General features: G+C 37.0%; 1 long non-coding RNA gene across 1 annotated transcript in view; it reads right to left on the reverse strand.

Annotated features, from left to right (window-relative positions):
* Positions 1 to 4,087, reverse strand: part of LOC118762986 — a 15,636-nt gene extending 11,549 nt beyond the window's left edge. The window contains exon 1 of the long non-coding RNA XR_004998741.1: positions 4,055 to 4,087. This is a non-coding gene — a long non-coding RNA (uncharacterized LOC118762986). The remainder of the gene's footprint in view (positions 1 to 4,054) is intronic.
* Between the last annotated feature and the right edge of the window lie 1,954 nt (positions 4,088 to 6,041).

Here is a 6,041-nt window from a genome sequence, read left to right on the forward strand (position 1 = left end):
CTATCGCCCTTTTGTGCCGCATTAATAGTAAAACAATGCATTTATCAATAGGTTCAAAAGTCACAATTGATATTAATTAGTTTAGTAGCAAATTCACATTGTGATAACTACCAAAAATAGCTATAGGATGGTGCTAGGACAATTCGTCCCCGGTCACTTCGTCGCTGGTTAATTTGTCCCCGGTCAATTCGTCGTTGAATAATTCATCCTTAAGTCAATTTGTCGCTAGCCAATTCGTCCCAAAATATTCTTAAATGTGACTGTCGAGGGAAAGTTTAGAACAATCATTTTAGAATTAAATATGTCGTTGGACTGTTTTAGATATTTTTTCCATTCTTTAACGCCCTGCCCCTCTCTCTCTCAAGTATCTGCGCTGAACAGTTTACGAATAAAGATTTTCAAGCAATTCGAATTAAATTTATTCAATGTGCCTACTCATCAACATGTCTACCTGTAAGATCATAACTTCAGAGAAAGGAAAAACCAAAGTGGTCGATCAAGAAAATTATATATACACAAAAAAAAAAATAATAATAATAATAATAATAAGCAGAATGCAGATGGATTGAAGATATACTGGAGGTGCGAAAATCGTGTGTGCAAGGCGAAACTTCATACAGATAAAAATTATATAGTGCTTAAGAAGATTGCGATTCATAATCACGATTCAACTACTGATGTGGTAAATGCAAGGATAATAGTTTCAAATATTAAAGTAAAATCTATTTCATCTTGTGATGCCCTTCGCTCAATTATCGCTCGTGAAGTTCAGAATTTAAATGACTGTACATTGTCGCAAATACCTACCAACACGGGCTTTGGCCGGCCCGAGGCTATAGTTGAAGATACTTACTCAAGGTGCCACGCAGTGGGACTGAATCCGGAACCATGTGGTTGGGAAGCAATATATACGAAAGAAGATGTTTATTCACTTGACCGGTCTCACATTTTTAGAAAAAGATTGTCAAAAGTAAAATGTTAAGCTTTGTATAAGCTTTGTTGTGTTAAGTACTGGTTGTCACAAAAGTATTAAAATACAGAGACACATTCTTTGATAATAATAAGAAAATGTTAAAAATAGTTTACAAGAAAGTATTTGAGAAAGTAATCAGAATGGGACTCCAAAAAGTAGACTTCAATAAAAATTATGTTTGTTTGGTAGTATATATATATATATATATATATATATATATATACACACACACAGAAGGAGATATATTTAAGAATTTACAAAAAATTGTATAGGAATAACTGACCTTTCTGACATTTTCTCATGTGTGTAGCTAAGGAATGTTTGCTATCTTGAGGGATAGTGTGGGAGGTTGGAAGGGAGTGGGTGGAGGCAGAGCAATGTGGAATTAAACGGATTTTTTTAATTTTTAGGCTAGTCTGTCATGGTTCAGTGGTTTGGGGAACTGGACTTAGAGGTCAGAATGGTGTGAGTGTGTATGTTTCTGTGCACATCTCTATGTGTATGTGTATATATACATGTGCTTGTGTTTCATATTTGGTAGGATGGTGTGAGTATATGTGTGCACGTTTGTGTGTGTGTGTGTGTGTGTGTGTGTGTGTGTGTGTGTATGTGTGTGATTAGTATTTGTCAGGGTGTGAGTGTATCTATGTGTCTTGTATTTGTCTGAGAGGTGTGTGTCATTGTATATGTGCATGCTTTTGTGTATGTGCATGTCTGTGTGTTTGTGAGTGTTTGTTGAGATTGTGGATTGTATTATGTGTATATGTATGTTTTTTAATTTTTGAGTGTGTATGTGATTTTTTACTGGGAAACGGGCGTATTGTTTGTGTGTGTGTGTGTGTGTGTGTGTGTACATATGTGTGCATATATGTGTGTGGGGTTGTATTTGCGTGTATGTGTGTATATCTGTGTATGTGTGAGTGTGTTTGTGTGAATGTGATTTGTGATTGTCAGGGTGGTGTGTGTAGGTGTGGGCATGTTCGCGTTTACGTATGTGTGTATGTGTGTGTGAGAGTTGGTTATGGTTGCTAGAATCGTATTGCAAGTGTATATATGTATGTGTTTTTTCTTGGAATATGTGTGGGGATATTGTGTTTGTGCGTGTGTGTGTGTTTGCGTGGGTGGTTTGCATTGTATTTGAGTTTGCGTGATTTTGGACATCTGTATGTGTTTGTGTGTGTACCTGGGGGGGTATGTTAGAGTTGTAGTCTGTATTTTTCAATAAGATTATTTTCCCTATTTATTCGTGTTTAGTCAGTGGTGTTGTCCGGACATTGGTATAGTGGAAAAACTAGGAATTTGGGGGTACTTGTGCAGAGAGATCTAAGTGCCCACTAAGTGGTATCTGTCTTGTGGCTGGATCCCTCAATTGTTGGCAGCGGACTGTCATCCTTTCTCTGAGGGTAAGGGTCGTTTGCTCTATGTAATCTTTGTGGCACTCTTCACACCTTATGGCATAAAGTAAATTCTTTGATGCGCAGGTGAAGTTATTTTTTTATGATAAAAGTGTGTCCCGACTGGAATTTGTATATTGTTCCTTCAATGAGGTGGATGCAAACCCTGCAGTTGGAACGACCACATTTTTTGACAGTGGGCGGTGGGCTTCTATTGGGAAATTTTGCATTGGTGAGTAGGTTTGTTAGGGATTTGGGTTGTCTTTTGCTTTTTATTATTTTATGGGTTGAGAGTATTTTTTTTTAGGCGTGGGTCTTGACTCAGCTGTGGGATGTTCTTGTATATAATTGTGTAAGCTCCTGCATTTCTTGGATTGTGTGTTGAGAGATATGGGAGACTATTTAATGTACCGTGAGTGTGTTTTGATTTTCGTAAGTCTTGGGTAGCAATTGTCTTGGCCCGTTCTATTCCATTGTCAACAAATGATGCTGGGTAATGTCTTTCGAGAAGAATTGCCTTTAGTTCTTGGGGTCTTTTATTTCGTGTACTATAGTTTGAGACAATCGTACAGATTCTTCTCACTAGGTTGAAGGGGATGTATGTCTTCGTGTACTTTGGGTGATTGGAGGTGAACAGAAGGTATTGTTTGAAATCAGTCGGTTTGTAGTGGATATCAGTTTCAATGTTGGTGCCTTTTTTTAGAATAAGAATGTCAAGAAAAGGAAGTTGGTCTTGACTATATTCCATTGTAAATTGGATATGGTTGTTGACACTGTTGATTAGGTTTTTAAAATCAATGAGTTTTATATATATATATATATATATATCAATGATTTATGTATATATATATATATATATATATATATATATATATATTGGTTTCAAATTTTGGCACAAGGCCAGCAATTTGGGAGAGGGAGTAAGGCGATTAGATTGACTCCAGTGTTCAACTGGTACTTATTTTATCGACTCCGAAAGGGATGAAATGCAGTCAGCCTCGGCGGAATTTGAACTCAGAATGTAAAGAATGTGTTTACTGTGAAAATCCATATATATCCAGCCTGTAGAGGGAGTCCCTCAACGAAGAACGGTGCTTACCATGCGTTGATAAGAGGCAATTACCTCGAAACCGGTCCGTATGTAGTATCCGTATCTTCGGGGAGGCTGATCTCCTTTGCAGGCTGGCAAGGACACCGTGATGGTGTCAGTCCTTCTGGTGACGTCGATGATCGCCTGGGGCTAAATGCATCAGTAACACACCCACCACCCCGCCCTGTCCCTAGCCACATTCAGATGGCTATATATATATATATATATATATATATATATATATATATTATATATATTGGTTTCAAATTTTGGCACAAGGCCAGCAATTTGGGAGAGGGAGTAAGGCGATTAGATTGACTCCAGTGTTCAACTGGTACTTATTTTATCGACTCCGAAAGGGATGAAATGCAGTCAGCCTCGGCGGAATTTGAACTCAGAATGTAAAGTCGGACGAAATGCTGCTAAGCATTTCGGCCTACGCGGTAACGATCCTGCTAGTTCGCCGCCTTATACATACATACAAATTATATATTGTTGAAAGCTGAGCTACACGAAAGAAAGAGCAAATGAAAAAAACACCGATTTTAGACCTGTGTGAATGTACACACACACGCACACACACACACACACACACACACACACACATACACACACATACACGATGACAAGCTACTCTTGTTTCTGTCTACCAAATTCTTCTTAGGAGGTATTCTATTGGACAGATCGCAGCTATAATAGAAGGAAACACGGAGCCAAGGTGCAACACAACGGAATCGAACTCGGTTCTGCAGCCATGTATGCATAATACAGCTGTATTGGACTGTCATCTCGACTACTTACAGTAATATCAAATTCTCACCTGTAATTCCAATTAAGACTGTTATGTAGATTTTATAATCTCCATATTTACTTCATGTTCAATTTATCCAATAGGATGAGATTAGGTTTCCATAGCAACGTTAACTCCCAACTGCTGCTGCTGCGGTTGCTGCGTATATGTATGTGTGTGTGTGTGTGTGTGTGTGTGTGTGTGTGTGTGTGTGTGTATGTGTACGATTTATTTGCCACTATAATACCAGCTGTTTAACAGTCACGCTCGGTTGTATGTGTGTGAGTGTGTTATTTATTTTATTTGTTTAATTATGTATTTATTTAGACAGATAATCGTCAGCAGTTCTGACACTTATCGGGTTGTTTATAAGTATAGATTTATATATTAATAATTTAGGAAAATATTAATTCTTCTTTTGCATGAATTTAACTTCCCTAATTGCTTCTAACTCCATTTTAGAACTTGGCGGTTGTTATTATTGATTAATCCCAGGGTCAGACTTGAACGAATCAAAAATATACATGCTATAACAACCCCATTTTAAAAACAAGCTAAGAAAAGTGGTGGGATTGACTTGAGGGAAATTTAACTGCTATTTCTTTGACTTTCGTGATAATTTTTATCTCACGCACCTAGCTGTATGGTAAGAAGCTTGCTTCCCAACCACATGGTTTCAGGTTCAATCCCACTGCGCGGCACCTTGGGTTATCATCTTTTACTATAGCCTTGGGCCAACCAAAGCCTTGTGAGTGGATTTGGGAGAAGGAAACTTAAAGAAGCCCGTCGAGTATATATATATATATACGTGTGTGTGTGTGTGTGTCTTTGTATCTGTGGTCGTCGCCCGCTTCCACCGCTTGACTACTGGTGATGGTATGTTTTCGTCCTCGTACCTTAGCGATTCGGCCTAAGTGACCGATAGAATAAGTACTAGGCTTTAAAAAATAGTACTGGGGTCGATTCATTCGACTGAAAATTCTGCAAGGTGGTACCCCAGCGTGACCGCAATCTAATGGCTGAAACAAGTAAAAGATTAAAAGAAATGTGTTTTGTGATTCTCAAACTTGGAGGTCCATGTAAGATTTTCTTATTAAGTTTTATGTGTAATAAATCGGTTAAGCATCTACAATAAACAAAATGCTTTAATTTTTTATACAGTTCCTAATGATATGAAATTATAAAAATATAATAGGATTTTTAAAATATTGAATGGCTATTGAAGTAAAATAGGAACCCAATGGATCCATAGGCAAAAAATGGTTAAGAACCATTACTTTAAGCTGTATGCTTGTGCGCACGCACAGAAAGTTTACGAAATAAAATCGGATATTTTTTAATTGAAGAAATTTGAGTGATGGTTACTCATAGGGATGCGTTCATACTTTGCAAAGAAAGGTAAAATTTGCACACGGTACAAATTTCTGCCCTCATCCACAAGGGGAAAGAAAAATTAGAGGGAACAGTATATCCGAAAAATATTACCCAAAATTACTCCGGAGAGCTACTAGCGTACATAACTATATTTCAAATCTATTAGTCATTAATTATCTTTCGTATCACGTGGATATCTATCTATCTATCTATCTATCTATCTATCTATCTATCTATCTATCTATCTATCTATCTATCTATCTATCTATCTATCTATCTATATATATATATATCCATCTATCTATCTATCTCAACTATATTTCAAATCTATAAGTCATTAATTATCTTTCGTATCACGTGGATATCTATCTATCTAATCTATCTATCTATCTATCTATCTATCTATCTATCTATCTATCT

The sequence above is a fragment of the Octopus sinensis genome, linkage group LG4 (assembly GCF_006345805.1).
Source record: "Octopus sinensis linkage group LG4, ASM634580v1, whole genome shotgun sequence".
NCBI classification, from domain to species: domain Eukaryota; kingdom Metazoa; phylum Mollusca; class Cephalopoda; order Octopoda; family Octopodidae; genus Octopus; species Octopus sinensis.